The 27,496-nt window shown below is 50.1% G+C and overlaps 1 protein-coding gene across 11 annotated transcripts in view; it reads right to left on the bottom strand.

Moving 5' to 3' along the window:
• Positions 1-27,496, bottom strand: part of LINGO1 (leucine rich repeat and Ig domain containing 1) — a 464,359-nt gene that overhangs the window by 159,840 nt on the left and 277,023 nt on the right. For 6 of the 11 annotated variants that reach the window (XR_010591088.1, XR_006172660.2, XM_065559570.1 and 3 more), the window contains 2 exons: positions 26,684-26,877; positions 2,575-2,659 (listed from right to left, as the gene is read on the bottom strand). The gene's annotated coding sequence lies outside the window, so the exon portion shown is untranslated. Of the gene's footprint in view, positions 1-2,574; positions 2,660-2,843; positions 2,876-4,062; positions 4,235-26,683; positions 26,878-27,496 lie in introns of those variants that run through there. The other 5 variants (XR_010591090.1, XR_010591089.1, XM_042842387.2 and 2 more) reach the window with 3 other exon arrangements.

Raw genomic sequence — 27,496 nt, forward strand, 5'->3', positions numbered from 1 at the left:
AACGTTATCATAATGATGAAGTGCGAGGGTGACGGCTGATCATTTCTCTTCATCCCAGCATGTTGATGCTGAATATAGTTTGCAGCTGCCAGCCACAGGACAGGTTTAATGTAGAAAAGAGCACCCGAGGGACCAGAAACTGAGCAAGACCACATTGGTCAGTCCCTGCCCTGTTCCACGAAGATGGTCACCAACACGCCAAAGGGGCTTTTGTTTCCCCTGTCCAGACAGGTAACCATCTCCCTGCTCCCCCCAGGATTCCCCACCCAGTGCTCTGAAGGAGCCATACACAGATATATATCTGCCAGCTCCCCCCCCCCACACACATGGAGTTGGGCCCCCTGCTTTAGGTCAGTCCAAACTACGTGTCACATCTTAGTCCATTTGGAGAGGAAGCAAAGCACATAGCAATAGGGAGGAAAGATGGCCTTGTGGGTAAGGCTCTTGACTGGGACATGAGCATTTGGGTTCAATTCCTGACTCTACCACAAACCTTGGGTAAATCATTTAATCCATATGACTGGGGTTTGCCAAGATGGTAGCTTCCCTAGCTCTCACCGAAAACCCCAAACACTTGTCCTTCATTTTCCTCTTCTGTAGAATATGGTTGATAATATTCCCTTTGTCTCCTCTCTTTAGACTCTTTCTTGGCAGGGACTGTCCCTTTCTATGTGCTTATACAGCACCTGGACTCTAGATGCTACCATGGTATAGAATAGATGATGATGAAGGAAACCTCAAAGACAGCTTGGAGCCATCCACATGAGAGTGCAGTGGGGCACGAGGAGTCTGTGGATGTGTCCCCATTTTGCCTGCAGTGGGTGGATCCATGAAGCCTGCCCTTTGCTCTGAGCAAAGAACGTGGTGGTGGTCGGGGGGGTGGGGGAGGAGGAGAGTGTGACAAACCTGCCAGCCAGTTCATTGTTCACATTCCCTCCTTTCTAAAACAGACCTGAAGGAAGGACACTGCCTGCCAGCCAGCAGCACCAGGTTAGCAACACGGTTCCCCTTCTGAAGCAGCCCTGAGCAGATGGTTCCTCACTGGCTAACCCATGGTACAGATATAGCCGTGCCTTCAAAAGCAGATCAGAGTGCTTCCCACCAGCTCACACCAGATTAGTGCAGATCCAACCTGAATTATTTTTTCCCTAGCTCTATGCAAAGAGATGCCTGAATCATCCTGATTTTTTTTCATTAGGAAACTAAATTCCATTCTGCATTGAAAGATCTCTTTGTTCTCTCCAGAGGACTGTCGTGCTGGGAAATTGCCTAAGCCCAGTCAGCTCTGATGTTTGCTGTCTCACGCGTTGCCTATATCAAACTGACAGTTCACAGATTTTAGTCTAGGATTTTGTATGTATAGTACAAGCCAAAACCTGCTCCTGTCTCTTTCGACTGTCCTAGAGAGAGAGCCGGGAAGCAGGCTGAGTCGTCACGATGTCGTGTGACTGTAATAGAGACATCTCACAAAGCACAGTTGTTTGAGGGCACTGTTGCTTGCCCTCAGACAGAATTAAGAGCTTGTCTGGCCAACATCCCCTGCATGACAGTGGAGGGGGATCTACACTTAGCTCAGTCAGCGGGCAGCCGTTTCTGTGATCAGCATAATATATACCTTGTAGAGAACCAATCTTGTTTAATGATGGAGGAATCTCCTACAGGTGATAGGACAGAATCATAAAAATGGAGGGCTGGAAAGAAACTCAAGAGGTCATCTAGTCCAGCTCTCTGAGGCAGGATTAAGTACACCTAGATCATTCCTGACAGGTGTTTGTCTAACTCAGGGGTAGGCAACCTATGGCACGCGTGCCGAAGGCAGCACGCGAGCTGCTTTTCAGGGGCACTCACACTGCCCGGGTCCTGGCCACCAGTCGGGGGGGCTCTGCATTTTAATTTAGTTTTAAATGAAGCTTCTTAAACATTTTAAAAACCTTATTTACTTTACATACAACAATAGTTTAGTAATATATTATAGACTTATAGAAAGAGACCTTCTAAAAACGTTAAAATGTATTACTGGCACACGAAACCTTAAATTAGAGTGAATAAATGAAGACTCGGCACACCATTTCTGAAAGGTTGCCGACCCCTGGTCTAACCTGTTGTTAAAAACCTCCAGGGATAGGGATTTCACAACCTCCCTTGGAAACCTGCTCCAGTGCTTAACTATCCTTATCATTAGAAAGTTTCCCCCAATATGCAATATAACCAGATCATAATGATTGTATTTTTCAAGGAGTTGTCCAAATATCAGACACATTGGAGATCCATCCCAACTAAGCCTGATGGCATCTTCCCAGGAACCCCCACTTATGGTGAAATATATGAGGAGCAGCTTCCCACCCTCAGCCAAAAGGATGGAATTTTCCGCATTCCTCCCGAAGAACTCTACATTTCCTCAACATGCAAGTAATTGGGGACTGATGGCAGACTATAGCAGGAAGAAATTTCTGGCCAGCTTACGGCAACACAGACAAGCCCATGTTTGTGTCTAGCAACAGATCATTGAGCTTTATACATTCTGCAACATAATAGCATCAAACCCGCGTGTCAGGGGGCAAACCCCCCACTTACCCAAGTCAGATGGTGTCAGGATGCAGGCCAATTGGCTCCAGAAGCTCAATGGGCGTCGTCCTCTCCTTTGCTTTCCAGTCATGCACTGAGAAGGAAATGATATCACAATCAGAGCTTGCCTTGCATTTAACAGTAGAGAGAGAGACACTTTGCTTCTGCTGTTAAAGGGAAATTAGACTGCAAAGTTAAGCACCAGGAAAGTTAAAAAGGTTTCAAATAACTTTCCCCTCCCCTCATCAAACATGAGTTGAACTGAGCAGAAGCCTCACCCAGGCTGATATTTGAAAGCTATAAATAGGGCTGTATGGGAAGAAAAACAGGGACACAGAAAGACACAGGCTCAGGGAGCTGGGTGAGAAGAAAAATGGCAAATATATTACAGCTGAGGCTGTCTTAAGTGACTACTCCAAAGACCAACCAGAAGCAGTTACTTAATGGAAGTAATTTTCTAATCCAGGTGGAGCAGAATAGTACTCAGTAGGGCAAAGTCACCTCTGCTGTGGAGTTACACCTCGGGCAGGTTTGGCCCAGCATACTTTGGGGTGATCTCTTAAAATAGGCAATTGTGCAATAAGGGCAATTTCTTGCCCATGTTTCACTGTATTTAAACACTAAGAACTGTCCTTCCTGTAGGGACCTTGAGCCTGTGTGAATCCTCTTGGAAATGACATTGGGGCCTCCTTTCCCATAGAAAACACTGGAGCAACGAGGGTATCCTCCGTGCTCAGACAGTGATGGCATAAGCCGAGTCCCCCTCTCTTGCAAACAGTGCTAGGGAGCTTTGCAAAGTCCCAAACCACATGAAACTTGCCTGCCTACAAGCGTCACTACAGATACAAGGCAGCTCAGCTCACCCAGTGCTCCTTGTGCCCCTCAAACCATCCTGGAGAACAAGGGCCAATTTTGAGTTTGCACCTAAACCAGGTTAAACTCAGGGGCTTCCACGGAGTGTGGCTTTGTGATTTTGAGTTTGCTTGAGCCCTAAGTTTTGAGGGAGGGGCATAAATCCAGGTGACAACACCAGGTAAAAGGCTGGCATGAAAGCCCCAGGAGCTGGAACCACTGGAGATCCCCAGACACAAAGCTGGATACTGTGCTGCAGCCATAGCACAGACAGTTCAAGAGGGGTGTGTAAAGCTCTGGGTCTGAGCCAAGAACCCAGGAAGTTCCAGTTAAGGGAGGGGGTTATACTGCACTCTGGGCTCTGCTCTCCTATGCGCTTTAGAGACAGTGCTGGGCAAACTGTTTTGGAGCCAGTATGACCCAACCTGAAATTCTGTCCCAAATTCAACCCTAACCAAACCAGTCTTGATACATTTGGTGTAAATGTTCAAATACATGTTCCTAAAGATTATTTCTTATTGTAACAGGGCAGCCAGCCTCCAGAGTGCCCCCTCCTGGCATGGGGTGGCTCCACAGCAACACTACTTCATTTTCCCCTTCTCAGGGCTCCTCAATAAACTCTTTGCCCCAGTCCCTTTGACTTGCCCTCAGCCAGCTCACACAGGCTAACAACAAAGCCTTTCAAGGATGTCTCTCCTCTAGTAACCCCAAACAAACAGAACTAAGAGTCTTCTTCCCTGTCTCTGGCTGGAGCTGGACCAGGCCCCTCCTCTCTGAAAGTCTATCTCCCTGCTTTATATCCTGCCACCACTCCCAGTACTTCTTACCCAAGCTTTGCCACATGCCTCTCCTCTTCTCTCTTCCCCAGAAGACCTGTTTGGGTCACATGACCTTCATTTGCCCCACCTGGGGAGGTGAGCTAACTATGCCATGGGTGGGACTGGCCTCTTTAAGGGCAGATGGGCCCAGCCCATCTGTGATCCTTCTATTCACTTGTTCCTGCACTTCCTTCTTCCAATCCAGCCCCAGAAAGGTGAAAAGTCCACGTGAAGCCTGACCAGAGTCAGCAGTCACCTAAGGTCTCCCAAGGAAGTTTGTTGGTGCAAGACTCCTAGCTCAGGTCTGCAGCCCTGAGAGGTCTGGCTAAGCATCTTACTTTGGGGGTTTCCCTAATAAATGACTGAAACATCCAACCATTTGGGGTTCACCTGGCACTGATATGAATGCTTTCCAAGCTGTGCTCCAGTGCACATGCTGCTCTAGGAGTCTCCAAGGCAATGCCCAGACCGCATTTCTCTGTGTGAGCTTTGTAAAGCACTGAATGAAACTGATGGGGCCACCAAGGAAAGGGCTTGGGGAGCAGAGAGGGTACTCTCAGGGGACTTGCAAAAAGCCTACTCATAACCTCAGTGTTTCTTCTCAACCCTGACCATCACCCCAATGCAAATGTCCTTCAGTATGTATCTTCCCCCAGATCAGTTCTTAAAGCACAAATACACCCCATAGACCAGGATCTACATTTGGAGTTAAATAACTACAGTGTCTTCTTTAATGCATTCTCCCTGGCATGATGAAATTCCAGCACTTGACTTACTAAATCAACATTAGCTGCGGCCTTAAAAATATATAGAGACAGAGATATAAATTGAAACACAGCTTGTGCGAACCTCCATGAGTCGCAGGGAGCATGCAAACTCGAATTCAAAATCGCACACAGGTGGCATATCAAGGCCTCAGTGCAGATACTTCAATCACAGATGATAAACTTTCAACCCCAGCGGTGCTAAATTGGGCTGGTTCAGTTCCTGTCTCGGTTTTTTCCTTTTGAAAGGCAGACTAGGGGAAATGAAAGGGAGAGAGGTGGGAAGAAAGGAGGAAGGAGAGAGTGCTGGAAAGAGAAAGATGCAGGAAGAAAGGTGCAACACTGGGGAGCAGAAGAGTCCTAAAGAAGGGAGGTGAAAATGGGGGATAGAGGAAGGAAGAAAAAAGTGATGATGGGAGAAGTTGCCAAGAGAAGGGAATCCAAAGGAAAGTATGAGACAGGGAGGCAGTGGAGGATGAAAGGTAGGAGAAACAAAGGGAGTGGGGGAGCTGCATAGCCAGTCCAGTGCCCCTTCTTTCACTCTGACCAGGATGCCATCTTGCACAGCCTGCCTGCCCCCTCCCAGGGGCAGCACGCCCAAAGCCTGCAATGCCCAGCATCACCTCTCCCCTGTGGATTTCTCTGTGCAGTTTCCCCTTCAGCCTGAAGCGGAGCCGTTAAGCTCCCAGATATGCAAATGGGACCAGGCCTCATCTCTGCTGCCTAATGGCTGCTGTTAAGCTGAACCCAAGAGGAAGAGCTTTGCAGTTAGGGAGTGTAATGTACCTCGGGGCTGATCCTGTTACTCTGTGCCGGTACCACAATGCAAGGCAGGCAGAGGTGGGGACACAGCTGTTTCAAGCCACATTTGTGCCACAGGGCTGCCCAGCTGCTGGTGTAATTCAGGGCAGCTTCATGACTGCCCTAACTTATGCCCCACTCAGGGCCGGCTCCAGGCACCAGCTTAACATGCAGGTGCTTGGGGCGGCCAAGGGAGAGGGGCGGCACCTGCGGCAATTCGGGGCGGCAGATCCCTCACTCCCTCTAGGAGCGAAGGACCTGCTGCTGAACTGCCGCTGCCACTCGTGGCCTTTTTTTTTTTTGCTTGGGGCGGCAGAAATGCTGGAGCCGGCCCTGGCCCCACTTCCCTGGTCCCCTATGGCACAGAGAATGGCTAGGGTGCAGCGGCCCTGGTGATCACCACTCCCATCCCTTCCCTACTCCCAACATACCCCATATTCTGTATTCTCCTATTCCCCCAACTCTGCCAGCCAGGGAGCTGCCTTACCCGGGGGGTGTTCTGTGGGGCTGTTCCTGCCCTTCTGTCCTGAAGGAGCAATGTCAAGGGGCCAGGGGCAGGAGCGAATGATTGATGGATGGATGGACAGACAGAATCTGGAAAGTGAGCAGCCAGCAGGCTCAGCGCACTGACAAAGCCAGGAGCAGTGAAACAATGACCCTTCAGTGAACTCAGCCCTGGAACTCCTTGGTCTGGGTCCAACTAAGAGCAAAGATTATGGCCTGCGTGATATCGGCAGCTCCAGTCCAGTAAATTACTGTGCACAAAGATGTTGTTTCCCTCCTGTTTTCCCTCGCTTCACCCCAGTTATAGCTTGTATTTTAATTGCTCAGTGTCATGGGCACAATCAGGGAGGACACAGCCCTTCTAGCTCATTAAAAAGCATCTTTGAGCTGGCTCGTGAGCTTAGCAGAGTTTGGAGAATAGAGATTAAAAGCATTTGGCGGTGGCTCTCCGGTGCCAGGACGCAACTGGATAACTCTTGGGAAGGCTCTTAGTGCAAAGGAGCCGAGGGGGGACCCTCCTGTGGAAGCTTGTGTTGATACGTTCTCCAGCACCAGTAGGAGTTGGGGGTGTGCTGCGCCTCGTAGGCTAGGGTCCTGAGACTGTACATGGCCATTGATGGCAGTGGTGAGCTAGGAAGGAGTCTTTTCCTTTAAGCAGGTCAGTGACAGATGGAGGTGTTTGGAAAAACCCACGGAGGTAGGACATGGGACCGTATGGCTCAGAACACTGATGAGATGCAGCCAGAGCCATTCACCACCGGGGAATGGGCTCAGATCCAGCCCGGGTTGGTAGAGACCAAATGTCAGGAGCATCTGATGCTGGCCGTGTAGGCTGTTAGCATACATTGCTGTCAGCACAGTTCCTAGAGGGCACGTGTCCACATTGCTGCTACCAGCCTCAGCAGAGTGAGACCAAGGAGTACAGTAGATGGGCCTGGACACTGAACTCCCCTCTCAGCTCAAAGGCAAGGCTGCAGTGTCACTGCCTGTGCTGTACCACGGCACTTCAGTTCCCAGGACTGTCATAAGAACATAAGAATGGCCATACAGGGTCAGACCAAATGCCCATCTAGCCCAGTATCCTGTCTTCCGACCGTGGCCAATGCCAGGTGCCCCAGAGAGAATGAACAGAACAGGTAATTACTAAGTGATCCATCCCCTATCGCCCATCCCCAGATTCTGGCAGAGGCTAGGGACACCATCCCTGTCCATCCTGGCTAATAGCCATTGATGGACCTATCCTCTATGAACTTATCTAGTTCTTTTTTGAACCCTGTTATAGTCTTGGCCTTCACAACATCCTCTGGCAAGGAGTTCCACAGGTTGACTGTGCGTTGTGTGAAAAAAATGTCCTTTTGTTTGTTTTAAACCCATTGCCTATTAATTTCATTTGGTGACCCCTAGTTCTTGTGTTATGAGAAATAGTAAATAACACTTCCTTATATACTTTCTCCAAACCAGTCATGAGTTTATAGGCCTCAATCATATCCCCCCTTAGTTGTCTCTTTTCCAAGCTGAAAAGTCCCAGTCTTATTAATATCTCCTTATATGGCAGCCATTCCATACACCTAATAATGTTTGTTGCCCTTTTCTGAACCTTTTCCAATCCCAATATATCTTTTTTGAGATGATGAGACTACATCTGCATGTAGTATTCAAGATGTGGGCATACCACGGATTTATATAGAGGCAATATGATATTTTCTGTCTTATTATTTATCATTTTCTTAATAATTCCCAACATTCTGTTCACTTTTTTGACTGCCGCTGCACATTGAGTGGATGTTTTCAGAGAACTATTCACAATGACTCCAAGATCTCTTTCTTGAGTGGTAACAGCTAATTTAGACCCCATCATTTTATATGTATAGTTGGGATTATGTTTTCCAATGTGCATTACTTTGCATTTATCAACACTGAATTTCATCTGCCATTTTGTTGCCCAGTCACCCAGTTTTGAGAGATCCTTTTGTAGCTCTTCGCAGTCTGCCGGGCACTTAACTATCTTGAGTAATTTTGTATCATTTGTAAATTTTGCCACCTCACTGTTTACCTCTTTTTCCAGATCATTTATGAACATGTTGAATAGGACTGGGCTCAGTACAGACCCTTGTGGGGCACCACTATTTACCTCTTTCCATTTTGAAAACTGACCATTTATTCCTACCCTTTGTTTCCTGTCTTTTAACCAGTTACAAATCCATGAGAGGACCTTCCCTCTAATCCCATGTCTGCTTACTTTGCTTAAGAGCCCTTGGTGAGGGACCTTGTCAAAAGCTCTCTGAAAATCTAAGTACACTATATCCACTGGATCCCCTTTGTCCACATGCTTGTTGACCCCTTCAAAGAATTCTAGTAGATTGGTGAGGCATGTTTTCCCTTTACAAAAACCATGTTGACTCTTCCCAACAAATTATGATCATCTATGTGTCTGACAATTTTTTTCTTTACTATAGTTTCAACCAGTCTTCCTGGGACTGAAGTCAGGCTTACCGGCCTGTAATTGTCTGGATCACCTCTGGAGCCCTTTTTAAAAATTGGCATCACATTAGCTATCCTCCAGTCATTTAGTACAGAAGCTGATTTAAATGATAGGTTACAGACTACAGTTAGTAGTTCTGCAATTTCATATTTGAGTTCCTTCAGAACTCTTGGGTGAATACCATCTGGTCCTGGTGACTTATTGCTGTTTAGTTTATCGATTTGTTACAAAACCTCCTCTAATGACACCTCAATCTGGGACAGTTCCTCAGATTTGCCACCTAAAAAGAATGGCCCAGGTTTGGGAATCTCCCTCACATCCTCAGCCGTGAAGACCAATGCAAAGAATTCATTTAGTTTCTCCATAACGGCCTTATCGTCCTTGAGTGCTCCTTTAGAATCTTGATCGTCCAGTGGTCCCACTGGTTGTTTAGCAGGCTCCCTGCTTCTGATGTATGTAAAAAAATTTTTTTTGCTATTACTTTTTGAATCTTTAGCTAGCTGTTCTTCAAATTCTTTTTTGGCCTTCCTAATTATATTTTTACATTTCATTTGTCAGAGTTTATGCTCCTTTCTATTTTCCTCACTAGGATTTAACTTCCTTGTATCAGTGCTGAATCCAAGTACAAGGAATGGAAAGGACAGAAAGAAAGACTGCCCCATCAATCCTGCAGCACCCTATGTCCTGCATGTGTAAGGGGACCGTTGGCCCCTTACTAAAACTCAGTGGGGTTTTTTGGTTGGCTAGCTCCCAGTACCAAAAGAAAGGGGAAGGGTCGATGGGAAATCAGGACCCTGAAACTGACAGTCCCCAGAAACAATGGGGAGAGGCCAATACTCCAGGACAGGCTGACTGACAGGGCAGGCAGGCTAATCAGGGAGTCAGCAGACCGGGGGCGTGGGGGGTCCTGTTTTCCATGTGAGTTGGAATTGCCTGGGCCAGACAGAGTGGGGCCAAGCTAAGGAGAAAGCAGGGGCCTGAGCTGAGCTGGGAAGCAGAGCCGTGCCAGATCCAGAGAGAACCAGAGAAGCAGCCCAGGGGGAGCAGATCCGTGCTGGGAGCAGAGTCACAGAAGCAGCCACAGAGCAGACCTGTGCTAGGAGCAGAGCTGCAGCAAGCCAACAGGGGTCAGACTAGAGACTCTTGCCTACATGCTCAGGGTCTTACTGATCGCCATATTTGGGGTCGGGAAGGAATTTTCCTCCAGGGTAAATTGGCTGAGCCTCTGGAGGTTTTTCGCCTTCCTCCGCAGCATGGGGCAGGGATCGCTAGCAGGAGGGTCTCTGCCGATTGAAGTCACTAAAACACAGGATTGGGGACTTCAACGGCAGAGTCCAGGGAAGGGTTTTGTGGCCTGCAGCATGCAGGGGGTCAGACCAGATGATCATAATGGTCCCTTCTGACCTTAAAGTCTATGAGTCTATGAGTCTATAACCAGAGACAGAGGGGCCGGAGAAGCAGCCCAGGGAGATGGAGGCAGAGCAGCAGCAGTGCTGAGGCAGAGTGGAGCTGGGGCTGGAGCAGTCTGGAGCCAGGTGCGGTGAACAGCTGGGGAGAGCGAGAGGGACCCTGGGCAGTGGGCCCAGTGGAGGGAGTTTCCCCCAGCCAAGAGGCCCTGCAGGCCGGACTTGGGGGGATCGTAACCCTGACGGGGTGGTGGTGGTGGTGGTGACACTTGGGAAAAGGATCCTGCCACTTAGAGCCTGATGGTGTGTGGCCCCTGCCAGAGCAAGTGTCCGACCCGCGGCATCCCTGCAGCACAGCCAGGGCCTGGGACTGGTGAGGAACAGGCTGTGAACTGCCCTGAGATTCCAGCCATGACTGGTTGTGATGTTCTCGTGCCGCAGAGTGGGGTGACGGGTTTTCCTTTAACCTTTCCTATTTTTCCTTATTTTTTTAATTGATTGCTGTTTAATACATTGTATTTGCTTTGAACGGTATGTAATGATGAGTGGGTCAGGAAAGTGTCCAGTGCAGAGAGAGCAGCCTGGAGTGGGGACACGCTAGCCCCTGTCCTAAGTGACCATGACAAGATTGGGGGTTGAGCTCACAGGAATCCTGGGCCCAGCCTTGTTGGGGTTACAAGGACTCTGCCAGATGGGAGAGTGGAAGGGGAGCCCTTGAGGGCAGGGAGGCCTCTGGGTAAAGGAAGTAGGAGCAAGGACTGAGATCCTTTCGCTAGCCCGTTTCACCGGGGTAGTGTATAAGCCAGGAAAGTTCCCCACAATAGTGGGACCATTCCCCCGCTTACACATGGAGATCTCCTAGTGACTAGCGAAATACTGACCAGTCCTGAGCATGGTTAGCTTAGGAGTTCTAGCAAGACCCAGCAGACTGAACTGACAGCCTTCTGAACCTCAGCAGAGAGGGGGAATCTTCTTACCAGAGGCGCTGGCCTTTTATCAATCCTATATTAGCTGAGGCATGTCTGTGAGTGAAGAGAGGGGTACCTGTCTCTTTAGAGCTCTCCAAACAGGAAGCATCTTGCAATAACACTTACAGAACCCACTCTCGCACTTACTCAATACCAAGTGCTCCCTGGATTTAAATAAATGCCAGGATGCAATAACACAAAATTAGCAACCAAAACTGAAGCCGAGAAGCTCTCCACAGTCTCCAGGAAGGCAGGTAATAAATGCAAAGTGTTGCACAACGTACATTAGTATTTTTGCATAACAAAAACGGCAAGAGCCATTGTATCTTTTTCCCCATGAGAGAGACATACAACTTCATTCTCTCCTCTGCATAATGGGATTGTATCTCTGTTCGCACACACATCCCAAGTGATGTTCAAATCATGTTCTGAGTCTGGATGAAGCATAGCAGGTCCAAGGTTCCAGCTCTCTCCACTCAGCCCATTGGTGCTTAGAGTCGTACAGCACGAACAGGATGGGTGAAGGTCAAGGACTCCCTGACAGAGGCCTGGAGAAGCTGTAATGCCTGAGTGTGCAGGATGGGGGGACGTTGCAGCACTAAAAGGAAGTGACACCCATTCTGCTTAGCACAGGGTACTTAAAGTTCACAGAGGGAGAAGAAATGCGTTGGCAGAGGATGAGCCCAATGTCAATTTCTATTTCCTGGATTTCCACAGCCCATGAATGCTTTTATAAGGTAGTTTGTTTGTGTGTGGGGGGGTTTGCTTTGCCTTTTCATTTACTATTAAGAAAGAAAGAAAGAAAGAAAGAAAGAAAGACCCTCCGGTGCGCTCTATCTAACAACAGTGCTTTCCTCTTCTTTAGCACGGTCTACCCCAGTATCTAAAAATGAAACACAAACATGGATGAGTGAAACCTCGCAAGATGCCAGAACACCAGATCCTGAATTGGGGTGATTGGTGCAGCTCCACTGAACTCAACATGACGACTTGAGCCCCAGCGTCAGTAAGGCCTATCAGCTTGGATATCTCAGATTTGAAGTCCCAAGTTGAACCAAGATGGGCCTGAGTCTCCAAGGGGCTGAGCACCTGCAGCCAGGGTGTTGTGACAATTTGTGCTGAGAGCCATTGAACCCTGTATATGTTGGAAACCACTCCAAGCCAGGGAGTGCTTCAGCACTTATGCCTGCAGCTCCCGTTGACTTCAAATGGGGTTATGGGGGTTCATTACATTGTGTCATTTGACTTGCATCTCAAAATCAGACATCCCAAAATTGAGGCATCCAAAATGAGTGGATGATTTTGAAGACACCTTGGGCAGACGGTACTTTTCTGTAAGAGAAAGAGGGGCTACCCCCATTTTACAGATGGGGAAACTGAGGCACAGAGAGGGGAAGTAACTTGTTCAGTGTCACATAGGGAATTTGTGATAGCGCTAAATGAATATTTCTCCAAGCTGACAGAATCTATTGTGCACATATACACCGAATGAGTTTTTTTACAGGCATATTATTGACTTGGCTTCTTTATGAACTCATATATATTTAGCAAACTTTTAAAATATGGATCCAGGGGACATTTTACAACTCAAATCATTCACTCTATGGGCCTCTTTAGTACTTTATTGTGCAAATGGGCATGGAAACTTACGTGGTCTCATTCCAGTCCAGAGTACAGAGATGCTTTCGGGTGCATCTCGTAATGACTCCAGAAATACCATAATAACCCTACAAGGTAAAATCCAGCATAAACCAAAGGGCCCGCTTGATAGCTACACGGCCTGCAAAACTGTATTTAAAAAGCAAAGCAAGGTTGTCTTCCATCTGGAGGAGCCTGGGGAAAGTACTCAAACCTGGGAAACAACTTCTTTATCTGCTTTATTACGTTTTTCATTTCTACAATTCTATGACTTTAAAGCGCTAAAAAGTTGAATTTATTTACTTATTTAATCCAGCTCTAGAAGAAGGGGGGAAACTGACTGTGAACAGGGACCTGCATTTCAATCTTCCACCCACACCAAATATTTATGGCCAAATTTCAAATCCCTTTTCTGCTGAAAGGCCACTTCCTAGAACCGCACAGAGTGTGTGCGGGGAGTACAATGAGAAGGCATGGATGCTCTTATCTGGGGGCTCCCAGACAGCATTCCTACACCGTTCTCCACAATGACGGCTGCTGGGAGATGTTGGGACTGGAGCAGCTCGGAACCTCCTCACTCAATGCCCCTACAATTATCCCTAGATGACTCTCTCTGGGGGCAGGTGGGACTGAAAAGTTGGCAGCTCCCACATAGCAGCATGCTATACTCCTTCCTACCATGATTCCTGCTGGCAGAGACTGGGACTGCTCTAGCTGGCAGCTCTCTAATGCCCAGAGTTTACACCATTCCCTACTATGACGCCTCCCTCGTAGCACAGGGACTCCCCTTTCTCCAAGTGCACTCAGGTAGCAGAAACATCTTACAGAAGAAATAAGTTCCAAGAGGGAGGAAAAGCCCTGATATAAGTTCTGTCCTCCAAAACGTCCATTCGTTAGCCCTGGCTGGAGGTGGGGGGACCTTTCCAAACGACCAGCAAAGAAGGAGACAAAAGCCAAATTGCTCAGCAGTTTACAAGTAAAAATAAAGGCTCTTAATTTTAGACCCGCTGCCTGGGATTTGGATCTGATCGAATTCCCAAGCTGCCACCCAAACTGACGGCTTGTGCCACCCACAGCACAGCTGCCTTGGAATTCGGAAGCTGCACCCCCTTGCACTCCCCTGGCTAGTACCCTTAAGGTGCACCATCAAGTGGTCTAAATAAATAAACCAACAGAACAAAGACCGATTAGTGATCCCCTCACAGAATTGCAGCTGAAGTACCACATATTTATATGCATAGCTGCTCAAAGCCTCAGTCCTTTCCCCAGCCCTTGGTTATCTATCCCAGTGAGCTCAGAAATGCTGATATGTTTAAAGTAACACTTGTTGTGCAAACATAATTCTGCAAGCGCATCCACAATCCTGCCTCCCCTCTTTCTCATCCTCAGCCCCACAGGCCTCGCCAACCAGATGCGCTGCTTTAAAGTCCCTTTATTAATCCCCTCACTCTCTGCCCCTCCACCTGCCTTGTCGCTTCAGGGGCGGTGCAGCGCATTTCTGCTATCTGCAAGCCCTGTTAGCAGAGGGCTCGGCAGCGAATAACTGAGTGGGTAGAAGGTGATTGCTGCTCACTCGGATGAATGTGCATGCGGATATTCATTGGTTTTGGGGGAGAGTTGTTTGTTTTCTTTTCAGAAGAGCCCTGAGCAGGATAAAATAATTATTACCACGGGGGAACAACCCAACAACTTATTTTCCAATCAAATTCCAAGCCAAGCAACCAAATAATACAAGTAAAATCCCTCTAACTGTTATTCCATGTTAAAATCCATCACTCCAATTCTCAGCTACTCATGCTCTTGGAGCAGCACAAAGGTGGCTTTAAGAGACCTCTGCTCTCTGTTTTCAGGGGGCCTGCTTAGCTCAGGGTAAGTTAGAGCAGCCATAGGGCAGCTCTATCTCATGCTCTGCCTTTTGTAATTCCCTACAGACCCACCACAGAGACGAGCTGTAGTGAAGCGTGCTCTGGCCATCCTTACTTGTGGGTCACCATCTCCTACCTCCCAACTCTTGGCCCCAGTGGCCCCATCCCCGTCTCCCTTCCCACTCTGGGCTGATACAGAGCCACTAAGCCACTTCTATACCAGCTGGGGAAGACCCCTGCATAAGGGCTAGTCTTAGCAGCTATTCTCATGCACCCTCCTTATCTCAAAACCATCTCCTGCCCCTTCAAGGCCCCTTCATATTTCCAGAGCAGCACAGGGCCGCCCAGAGGATTCAGGGGGCCTGGGGCAAAGCGGGGAAGCTTGTACTCACCCGGTGGCGTACAGGTCTTTGGCGGCATTTCGGCAGCGGAGGGCCCTTCAGTCGCTCCGCGTCTTCGGCAGCACTGAAGGGCCCCCCGCCACCAAAATGCCATTGAAGACCCGGACCGCCGCCGGGCCAGGGCTCGCAGGGACCCTGCGGGGCCCGGGACCTGAGGCAAATTGCCCCTCACCGGGCAGCCCTGGAGCAGCTTTAATGTAAACAAGTCAGGCCCTGAATTTTTAAATGGGAGCCAGACAGCTCAAGAGAAGGGGACGAGATGGCGAAGACCAGGAAAGAAAAGGATTGAGACTGGGGAGAGAAGAAAAAGAAAATGGAGGAATATGGAGGAAGTAAGGCCAAGGTGGAGGAAAAAAAAGGAAAGAGAGAGGAGGGAGGGCTAAGGAGAGGAGAGACCATGAAACACAGAGAGCAGAGCACCTGCCTGCCCAGCTCCAGCATTGCTTGCAGCTCTACTAATTTGTTTGCAAAGGAGAAAATGAAAGAGGCTGATGGGCTCAGCTGAGTTCCCCCCCTCGGGTTCAGGAACAAGTGGCCTCTCAGGTTTAGCAGCATGCACACATGCACTCATGCAGAAAGGCACTCAGCCTGGCAGGGCCTGCTCTGTGCCAAGACGTGCGAGAAGAGCGTTTGTTGCTCGCAGGCCTTAAGTCTCATCAGACGAGCCCTTTGGAAAACAATTTTCCACAGCTTTTCAATGCCTCGAACCTAGGGTTACCATATTTCAGCAAGCAAAAAAGAGGACGGGAGGAGCCCTGCCCTTGCCCCTCCCACTTCCCGCCCCCCTCAGAACTCCCAACCCTCCCCCCGTTCCTTGTCCCCTGACTGCCCCCTCCTGGGACCCCTGCCCCTAACTGCCCCCCAGGACTCCACCCCCTACCTAAGTCTCCCTGCCTCTTGTCCCCTGACTGCCCCCTCCTGAGACCCTCCCCCCATCCTAACTGGTCCCCTAGGACCCTACCCCCTACCTGTACCCTGACTGCCCCAACCCTTATCCACCCCCCCACCCCCAGACAGACCCCTGGGACTCCCACGCCCCATCCAACCACTCCCCTCCCCCTGACAACCCCCCCCAGAACTCCCAACCTATCTAAACCCCTCTGCTCCCTGTCCCCTGACTGCTCCGATCCCTCTCCCCACTCCTGCCCCCTGACAGCCCCGCCCCCAGAACTCCCAACCCCCCCCCCCCGCTCCTTGTCCCCTGAGTGCCCCCTCCTGGGACCCCTGCTCCTAACTGCCCTCCAGAACCCCACCCCCTACCTAAGCCTCCCTGTTCCTTGTCCTCTAACTGCCCCTCCTAAGACCGCCCCCACCCTAATTGCCCCCCAGGACCCTACCCCCTACCTGTACCCTGACTGCCCAAAACCTTATCCACACCCCTCCCCAAAAAGCCCCCCCCGAACTCCCAACCCCCCCCATCTCTTGACTGCCCCCTCCAAAACCTCCCTGCCCCTTCTCCGACCCCCTGGCCCCCTTGTTGTTGGCCTTCGCCTAATGTCTCTGTGAACTTGCTCAGGAACGGCCTAAGCCGTTCGTCCCGGCACGCTGGGCAGCAGTGGAGGGGCTCCAGACTGCCGGAGGCGATCTGCGAATGCAGGGAGGGAGGGACTGATCTCAGCTGCAGGGGAAGCGGAGGAGGGGCTCTCTCTGGCTGTCGGAGCCCCATGTAAGTGGCACCATCCGGCCGGCTACCCTGTTAGCCGCGCGCGCTCTGCATGGGTTGGGGGTGTGGTAGTCCGGACATTTACAAATTCCCCCCGAGCGCTATTTTTAGCTCAAAAAGCTGGACATGTCTGGGGGAATCCGGACGAATGGTAACCCTACTCGAACCCCTGAACCGCCGAGTACCTTCATGCCTCACCTTGCCGCAGCCTCCTTGCTAACCCTTCCTTGCAGTGGCTGTCTGTGGGGCAGAGGCCCACAGCCGTAGCCCAGCCATTTTAGAGGGGTGACAGGCAATGATGTACATACCAGAGGGGAGGCAGCAGCCAGGGTTACAGACCAGAGTTTGTTCCAAACTGAATCCGTCCACGTGAATGGGCTTGGCTGACAGGAGGCACCTGACACCCACCTGTGACCCAGAGGGAGCATCTCTAGGGCGGAAGGGGAACTCAGCTTCCAGGCCCTTTTGGTTCTTGGCCTCTCTGTTCATCCTGCCCACAAAGGGGCCAATTAATGCCAGTGAGTGGTGCCGCGGACACCTATCCATTAGGACTGGGCAGAGTCACCGGGCTTTTCTCACGCAGCTACGAGAGAGGAATGAATTGCTTCTGCTCGCTACCTACCCAGCCTCAGCTGGGTTCAGGCTGGAGATCCTGAGGTAAAAGTCTCTCTACCCAATAGCAAATCCTGAGCCACTTTGGCCGACTTCCCAGCACGCGTCCCCCTCCCTTTGTCTGTGATCTGAACTACCCCCCGTGCGCCTTTACAGGCCAGTATCAGTCAGGAGCCCTCCCACAGCCCAGCCGATGCCCCTTGTTTAAGGACAACAGCCCCCTGCTGCCCCAGTCCCCTGCCTGCGATGCTGAACTGTGCAGGGACTTGAGTTCCACAAACATCCAACAGAGAAATGTTGGGCGACTGACTGACCACACAATGGGAGCTGGGCCGGGCTGAATTCAGCAATGCCCACAGTTACGACTCCACTGGCCCAACATTCACTAAGATGCTCTGGAGACCACAGAAACTAGGCCCCACTCTCTTGGCACAGCCCAAAGGTCAGTCACCCCTCCTTGTGCTAACCTGAGGCGATGCACCCAGAGGGACGGAAGGTGGGGGCTGTCCCTGCCGGCCCGTACTCAGATTTCCTCCGTGAGATGGCAGCTCTAAACTGTGGCTGAGGCTCCCTTGGAGCTCCATGGCAGAGGCAGATGTGCTGCATCAGTGCATCTGGCCATGCCCCTTCTTGGTGAGCACCATCTGCTTCTGGGCTTTACCTCTCCTGTAGGAGGAGGTTGCAGCTGTTTTTCTGGCACTTGCAGCCTCCCATGTAGTCTCTCTTCATCAGCAGCCTGCCAGGGTCTACATAGGCAAAAGCTTCGTAGTCTCCACTGCTCTGGGTACTCACACAGCAGAGTGTCCAACACCGCTCCACACCAGGAAGGCCCTTCAGTTCCCCAGAGACCTCACAGCCAACCCACCCCCACAGAAAACCACATAGCCATTCTCCTCCATCAAAAGCCATCCCCTCTCTCTCCAGCTGCCAGGATCTGCTGTCCTATATGGTCCCTCCAGGGATCACATAATAAACTAGCTTCTGGCTGCCCCATGTCCTTCTAGAGACCACAAACTGCCACTACCAGCTCCAGTACCCTACAAATACATCCAGCCTTCCAGAGACCAGCACAATCACATCCACTATTACCAGGGTAATCCCCACCCCAGAGACCACCACAACCAAAGTCTGCCCTCTGGGATGACTTCCACATGGCTAGATGCCCTCTGCTAGCCAAGATGCCCTCCATTGTCCCAGAGATCACCCCTAACAGGCTGCAGCCCCAACATGTGCTATCTTGCACCACTTCAGAGTCCCACACAGCTCCAAGCACCGGGCCTCAGTCCCAGCTACAGTCCACCACGATCTCTTTGAGCAGATCCCACTGCCTGAGAAAGCTCTCCTCCCCTCCAGTGCTCCCTGAAGCTGGAGTCCCCCTGAACCAGCCCCAGTCACGAGCTGTTCTTTGCACTCCTCTAACTGCCTCTGTCTGTCGCTGAGTCATCTCCCGCCAGGTCATGCAGCACTGCATAACACTGGCCTCGGATCAGCCATGCACTCAGACACACACTCACCCTGGTCTTCCAGCCTTTGGAGAGGCGCCCAGATAGGTGCAGGACTGCAAGGAGCCAAACACATTTCTTTGAAGGGAGGAGAAAAGACCAAATTCCCCCTCTCCCATCAGCATCTCTCAAAGAGAAGAATCAATTCAGCCCACTGTAATTGCGCCATTGTTCCATTTTTTAATTAATGAAAGAAAAAACTAATCATTGAATTAAACTTCTCATTACTCCAGCTGAATACCCACTAAGTAAATTTAATTACTGTACGGATTGGGTCTCTCCTGGCCTGTTTCATTAGCTGCTGATAAAGATGGGGAAAGGAGAATGGGAGAAAGGAAGCCAGAGGTAAATGATTCAGCAGAAGTCAGAAGGCTCCCAGTACCAGCTAAGACTCAGCAAGTTGGTTTGGGAAGAAGAACCTCCCGCTGCTGCCAGAAAAGCCTGGGATGCTTCCTCGAAGGATAAATATTCCCATTTGCCCTATCTGCCTCCTACCCAGAGGAGAGTTCAACCATCTCCTGGCTTTGCACCATCCTAACCGAAGTGGGAGATCCACTGGGGTTAGAATCCCAGCTGCCCTCTGCTCCTGTTTAACGTCTCTGAAGTATGGGGAAGTTCTCTGAAGGAAGGGGGCTGGCTAGCCGATCGTTCAGGATTCATCTGGCGGGCTGGTGCCTTGGGATCTAACCCCTGTCTTTCTGCAGCCAGATATGCTCTGCAGTGATCTCACTTTTTGGACACATGCACGCAGTCCCTGCACCTCTGCAGCACCCTCAGGATAGGAGTGAGGTCAGGTCCCTTGTTGAGCATCACTTCTCCACCCTGGTCAGCAGGGGCCACTCTTGCAGCTGTAAAATTAACTGCTCTCCAACCCTGGCTCCCCCTCCCCTATCCATCTGTCATGGGATTATAAGGGTCTAGATCAGAGTTTCTCAAACTTCATTGCACCGCAACCCCCTTCTGACAACAAAAATTACTACATGACCCCAGGAGCAGGGACCAAAGCTTGAGCCTGCTCGAGTGCGGGGGGGGGGGGGGGGGGGGGGGGGGGGGGGGAGGGGGGCAAAGCGGAAGCTCAAGGGCTTCAGACCCCAGGCAGGGTACCTGTAACCTGAGCCCAGCCATCCAGGGTTCAAGCCCCCAGGCTTCAGCTTTGGCCCCGGCAAATCTAACACCAGCTCTGGTGACCCCATTAAAACAGGGTTGCGACCCACTTTGGGGTCCTGACCCACAGTTTGAGAACCACTGGTCTGGATGGGCTGAGATGCAGCCAATTCCACCAGCTCAGTGGACAAGGAGCTAATTCGGGTTCCAGCTCACATTTCCCCATGTGGTCCTCCTGCCGGGCGATAGATAGGGGCAGCTTCTTATATTCTGTCTACATGTGTCCCTTGCTTTAGCCAGCCTTTGCTCCCCTTTTAAAAGAAACAGTACGTTCACCTCAAACCCAGGCTCAAGGCTGGGACATTTGATCCCTCCAGACTTGACGAACCCTGAAAGCGGAGCTGAGGTTTAACAGGTCATCACGTACAGGGGTTGGGAGTCAGCACGTTCTGCCTCGAGAAGGAGTTTGTGGTAATAAAAGGGAGAGATGTATATTAAAGCAGATGTAAAATGCTTATGGTGTCCTATCACGTTGTTGGAATAACAAGACAACTGGTCAGCTTCAACACATCACAAGCCTGTGCCGGGGTGGGAGTGTTGTCAGGTTTTTAATACTGTGCATTTGGGGTGAGTGGCACAGCTAGGAGTGAGTTATGGGTGGCTCCTCCTAAACAAGTGGCAATGAAATTTTGACAGCACATTCCAGCACATATTTTGTTTATGCCGCATTTCCAATCCTTTTTTTCTGTCACGTTCCGTCTGATTCCCCCCCACCCCTTTTGAAATACATTAGTTAATGTGGAAACAATATTGTCACCAAAAGCAAAGGAGTTTAGTGACATCTGCCAAGCACAATTTCATGTCAATGTATAAGATGCTTTGGGAAGCACAGGAGTTTGCGTGTCAGTTTCCATGACCACTTAGGTGGCAAAAATGTTGACATGGTTACATTTCAGATTGCAGGAGGCTGGGATGGGGTGGGGGAGGAGGTTAGTGGATAAATAATTCGTGTTCTTTCTTCTTTTATTAAGCAATCCTGGATAGTCAACCAAACAGACAGAGTGGTCAAAGATTCCAGTAGCTAAAAGGGACGTTACTTAATGGACAACCCCGGATCATGCCACTGTCATTGCAGCGGGAGGAGGAGAGAGTGATGTATTTGCATGCCCTCAACGAGGTATTAGGATACCAGTTCATTCTCAGTCCACATGAGGCTGCCTGGACAGAAAATGAGAGGGTTTTCTAATGACAACAGTCTAAAAGCAAAGGACATTTTGGGGTGAAGGAATTTCTCATTCCCATGACCTTACTATACCCTCTGACTCAGGCCCAACCTCAGATGTGTTTGTGCCTTAGGTTATGAATTGTTTGGCCTCCCTTCCATGCATCAGCAAAGCAGACCCCACATCTATTTCCCTTCCCTATTTCCCAAGGCATCCTTGTCTCTCTTTGCCCCTGTGGGATGGGCTGGGGAACTTGTCTTCTGGCTGGCTGGTCTCCTCAGATGGCCTGTGCTGCTGAGGATGGGGTCCTGGTGCACAGAACCTTCGGGTCAGGTACAGGTGCTTGATGCAGTGGAACTCCCCTCTTGTCACGGGGCACAATGAGTGGCTGCCCATCCAGCCTGTGCCTTGCCCGTCCCTCCTTTGATGGGGGTGTTGGGTCATGCACCAACGCTGGTTGCAGGGTGGGCAATGTTGCTCTATCCTCCCTCAGCAGACCGCGAACCCAACTTGGAGGATCATGGGAGTTAAACAGGCCAAGCCATTTTGCCATGGCTTCTTAGAGGACAAGTCTGTTTTGTCTCTGCCTGCAGTGATCTTACTGGCCCTAATCCCATAAACGCCTTGTAGCAGAGTCACTGCAATGAGACAGTGAGCTGAGCCTGAGCCAGCAGTCTCTCTCGCAGCTTTATGCCAGCTCTTTATCCAGTGAGTGCTGGCCTGCCGTCAGAGCAGAGCAAGATCCTGAGGAGGAGATTAGCCTCCCCATTGACTCCTCGGGCAGAGAAGAGAGGTTCACAGCGGCGGGGGGAGCGGTAAAGGTTGGGCTGAAGGCCAGGCTCCGGTTAACACAATTTAGAAGCATTAGGCCTGCCGAAAACGTGGAGATAAGCCGGCAATGGACTTGGTGGGATGATCTGCCTTTCATGAAGGCTCGATGGCAAAGAGTTGAGCAGGCACGTGGGCGCCCCGTTATCTGCACTCCTCAAGGAGCAAACAAGGCTGGCCAGTTCCTTCCAAGGCCGAAGCCCCAGCATAAGCAAGTGCAATTTTGACTGGGACAGGACCGGCAGCCACCTAAGTCAGAGCTGAATGTGATCCCTGGAAACAGCAAACTTCCAGCAGCAAGTGCTTGTGGGAAGCCTTAAGAGCTAGAGTCTAGGCGGGGGCAGGGAGCATTGGGGAGGAGGTGGCTGCATCTGGCAGTGCATTCAGAGGCCGTGGCCTGGCGAGGTGCTGACAGCCCAGCATCACTGCATTGTCCTGAGAGAGTGCTGGGGAACAGACTCATGTTCACACAGTGTTTTGTTTTTTCCTTCCCGCAGCACAAATATATCCTCTGGGCTGGGGGAAAGTCTTCTCTATAGCTGAAGGCAACCCCCATGACATGCACAAGGCAAAGGCCAGATTAAATACCGCTTGACTTGAACACACCACCTGGTACAACCAACCTTCAGGTGCGGTCAGACCACCTGATACATGCCTTCATGATAGGTCTGCTCCTTACAGCATACCCCCACAGGGTGCTGCTAGCCCCCCATCCCTCACCCCAATCTCCCCAGTCTCTGGGAACTCTGCCCTGCCACACACAGGCACCAGGTAACACCCTGTCAGTTCCTTTGCTATCTCCAGACCCTGGAGCTCCTCCCCATCACAGAAAACTACCATCAAAGACCTAGACTTAAGCTTTTTGCCTTGTCTAAATTTAGCTTCCAGGAGCTCTCGCCTGCAATCCCCTATGTCACTGGTACAGCACGTACTGCAACCACAGGCTCTTTCTGAGATCTCTCTAAAAAACAATCCATAGTATATGGCTCATAAGATCTGACACCTTCACACCCACTAGGCAAATAACCTCACAGTTTTCACTGTCATCACATTCCCAGCCATCTACACTGTATTTCTAATGACAAAACTCCCTCCTACCACTACAACCTGTTCACTGAGCATGCCTGGCTCTCCTGCTCCCAGAAGGGATGCCTTTAAGGACTCTGTCCTTCTTTCCATTCCTGCTTGGTCTCCTTCCATCATAACTCTGCCTCCCTTTACTGAAGGACATAAGAACATGAGAACGGCCATACTGGGTCAGACCAATGGTCCATCTAGTCAATGTCCTGTCTTCTGACAGTTGCCGGTGCCACATGCTTCAGAGGGAATGAACAGAACAGGGCAATTATCAAGAGATCCATCCCCTGTCATCCAGTCCCAGCTTCTGGCAGTCAGTGGTTTAGGGACACCCAGCGCATGAGATTGCATCCTTTAACATCTTGGCTAATAGCCATTGAAGGACCTATCCTCCCTGAATTTATCTAATTCTTTTGTGAACCCGTTTATATTTTTGGTCTTCACAACATCCCCTTGCAATGAGTTCCACAGGTTGACTGTGCATTGTGTGAAGAAGTACTTCCTTAAGTTTGTTTTATACCTGCTGCCTTTTAATTTCATTGGGTGACCTCTGGTTCTTGTGTTATGTGATGGAGGTAAATAACACTTCCTTATTTACTTTCTCCACACCATTCATAATTTTATAGATCTTTATCAACTCCCTCCAATACCCAAGTTCTCTCTTTTCTAAAATGAATAGTCCCAGTCTTTTTAATCTCTCCTCATACGGAAGCTGTTCCATAACCCTCATCATTTTTGTTGCCCTTCTCTGTACCTTTTCCAATTCTACTATCTCTTTTTTGAGATGGGGTAACCAGAACTACACACAGTATTGAAGATATGGGCAGATCCTGGATTTATATAGTGGCATTATGATATTTTCTGTTTTATTATCTATCCCTTCCCTGACGGTCCCTAACATTGTTAGCTTTTTTGACTGCCGCTGCACATTAAGTGGATGTTTTCCGAGAACTATCCACAATGACTCCAAGATCTTTCTTGAGTGGTAACAGCTGATTTAGACTCCAACATTTTGTATGTATAGCTGGGATTATGTTTTCCAATGGGCATTACTTTGGATTTATTGACATTGAATTTCATCTGCCATTTTGTCACACAGTCACTCAGTTTAGCGAGATCCCTTTGCCACTCTTCACCGTCAGCTTTGGACTTAATTATCTTGAGTAATTTCGTATCTGCAAATTTTGTCACCTCACTGTTCACCTCCTTTTCCAGATTACTTATGAATATGTTGAACAGCACAGGCCCCATACAGATCCTTGGGGGACCCTGCTATTTACCTCTCTCCATTGTGAATAAAGGATTGAGGAAATGAGCTGAGAGGTGGGTCCCACCTCTGCTACGTTCCTGTATGCTGTAGCTATTCAATCTCTCTCTGTCCTTGATCCACCAACCAGTTCAGTAACCATTCCTTAGACTCTCAAGGCATCTAGCTAGCTAGATCTGCTTGTACTGCAGACACAGTGGATGTCTCACTTGGCAGGGAGCATGCTGGGAAATAAAACTGGATAACCCCTTCACTATCCTGACTAAATTGCTTGCTGGCCAGCTACCTCCACTGGCCCCTACGTCTGTGTTCGCTTAGGTCCCCTGCACCTCCCTATACTGACACCATTCAATGTGTGTCTCTTGCCCTTTGGAGAGGGTCCAGAGAAGAGCAACAAGAATGATTAAAGGTCTAGAGAACATGACCTATGAAGGAAGGCTGAAAGAATTGGGTTTGTTTCGTTTGGAAAAGAGAAGACTGAGAGGGGACATGATAGCAGTTTTCAGGTATCTAAAAGGGTGTCATAAGGAGGAGGGAGAAAACTTGTTCACCTTAGCCTCTGAGGATAGAACAAGAAGCAATGGGCTTAAACTACAGCAAGGGAGGTTTAGGTTGGACATTAGGAAAAAGTTCCTAACTGTCAGGGTGGTTAAACACTGGAATAAATTGCCTAGAGAGGTTGTGGAATCTCCATCTCTGGAGATATTTAAGAGTAGGTTAGATAAATGTCTATCAGGGATGGTCTAGACAATATTTGGTCCTGTCTATGAATCTATGTTCTAACCCCCAGCTATGCTAGCCACTCCACTCTGTTTGTCCCCTCCGCACTTCCTCAGATCCCTAGCTCCCTCTGGCCCCATCTCCATTTTGATATAGACTCACATAATTGGCCAGGACCCTCAGCTGATGTAACTGGCCTCAGCCCATTGAAGTCAATGGAACAACACCTAGTTACTGTGAGGATCCAGCCCTCTGCTCTTGTCCCACTTCATGGCTGGCCTCGGCTCGAGAAGGAGGTGGCCCTAGCGTACCCTGCCTGCTGGCTGGGGTTTGTGCCAGACAGAAGAACGATGGAACGTGGGGCAGAGGGAATGGCCTCCTGGCCCAGCGTGTCTGTGCCTTGGGGAGTGACCGTCTTCAAGCCTCTATGGCAGTAGGAACAAATCCAGGTGCTTTTGGACCTCATCCATGCTCTCTGTGCCTCCTCCTTCCATGGCCACTCCCATCCCTCCCCATCTTTAGTACCCCTGGTGCCAAACAGCTCTGCCCACTCCTAGCTTCCTTATTTTAAATGAGGATCCCAGACTTTTGAACCCTGCCCACGGTTGGGGAAATTCCAGCTCCACCCTGCTCAAGGATGGGAAACTCCCTGAAGCTGGCACCAGCAGCTCCTCCTGTTCCCCCGGGCCAGGTCTGAATCCCCTTGCTCAGCAAGAGCAATCCTGTCAATTTCAATGAGATTACTCCTGGAGTTAAGATGCTACTCAGTGGGTCAGCTCCTCAGCTGGTGTAGATCATTGTCGCTCCAGTGAAGTCAATGGAGCTACACCATTTTATACCAGGTGGGGATCCGGCCAAGAGTGAATCAGGGTATCACAATCTGACCCTCAGTTCGGCTGGTCCAGATAGTTCCAGTTCATTGACAGACCAGCATGGCACAACAGCATCTCTGGCCCTCTGAAGGACAGCCTCTCCCCCCAGAGCAGCCAATCACCCAGTCAGGGCACTGTCCTGGGATGTGGGAGACCCTGGTTCAAGTCCCTGCTCTGAATATTTGACTCTATTGGGCCCAGATAAACTTGCCCTCCTATTCTCCCCGCCAGCCACCAGCCCTCTCTTCAGTAGCTGGCTGGGTGTGCCGGGCAGATTGCCTAACTCAGAGCCACATGACACCCGGCCTCTCTCTCCAGAAGCTCCCAGTCACACTGTGACACAGCCTGAGGTGCTCACCATGGATTCAGCTGAGCCTCACCCAGGCCACCTCCTTCACTCACAGCTGGCTTGGGCTTCCCTTTGTCCACTGAGCTGGGACCTCAAGGATCCTGCCTTAATCCTCCCCACTCCATCTCCCTCTCCCCAGCCCATTCCTGGACGTATCCCGGAGGTACTTGGGACCCCATAGCCTCTGCCTCAATGTCACGGGGTAGAACTGGACTCCTGTGATCAGCCCTGGACTCAGCAGTTCTGCCTGTGGGAGGCATTATGGGGTCTGGCTCTTAGAAGAGCTTTCATTTCTAGTGGGGAAAGTACAGGGCTGCCCAGAGGTCTGGCTATTCCTTCCCACTGCAGCACATGAAACTCTACATGAAAAGGAGGCGAAAATGAGAAAAACTGGGGACCTACCGTCTTGACTGACCTTCACGGCCTTGCCAGGCAACCTCAGGCAATCTCCCAGGCGGAGGAAGAAGATGATGGCTCTGGCCCAAAAGTTTCCGGCTGGAATGATGGGACTGCCCCGGCCGAGCTAGGGTGTCATGAAATCCTATTCACGGTGCTGCAGTGTCTGCGGCGACTCATCCAGTTCTGGACATGGTCCCCTGCAAAACAGGACAGTGCCAAAAGAGTGAACAGGCGCTGAAGGGAGAACTAAAGTCATGCAAAAGAGTAGGGAGAGAATTAAAAAGAGAAAAATGGTGATTCTGCTGGAAAGTCAATCCAGTTACACTCCTTGGTTCAAAGGCCCAGATTCTGACTAGAATTAGAGAAATCTGGGGTTTAAATCTGTTCAAACACATGGGGGAAAACTTTAGTTAGAAAACTGGAGAAAATGGTGCTGAAAAGGGCCCTAAAATCCACCTGCAATCTATTTCCCTTGCGGAGCTGTAGAGAGCTTGTTTTTCCAATGTATTTCTGCTAATCTGCTTGACCTCTAGCAGTTCCCCACTGACACTGGGATAAAGCTGGGAGTCCCCTAATGGCTTGGCTCTGGTATGAAATCCACACCTATAGAGTTGCAGGAGTGAGTCTAAAAGGCAGGACTTAATAAACACCTCTCTCTTGGCTGTGTTTGCAACATCACACTCAGCAGGGTGCTAAAACAGGAGCTGTGGCTGCCGGGGTCGCGTGAGGCCCCACAGCTCCTGTCGAGAACACCTTCATTTCAATAATTAAAAACAATTGTGTGCTGCTTCATTGACTCTTGCCATCCAAGTGTTC

This window comes from Chrysemys picta, chromosome 10 (assembly GCF_011386835.1).
Source record: "Chrysemys picta bellii isolate R12L10 chromosome 10, ASM1138683v2, whole genome shotgun sequence".
Lineage (NCBI taxonomy): Eukaryota > Metazoa > Chordata > Testudines > Emydidae > Chrysemys > Chrysemys picta.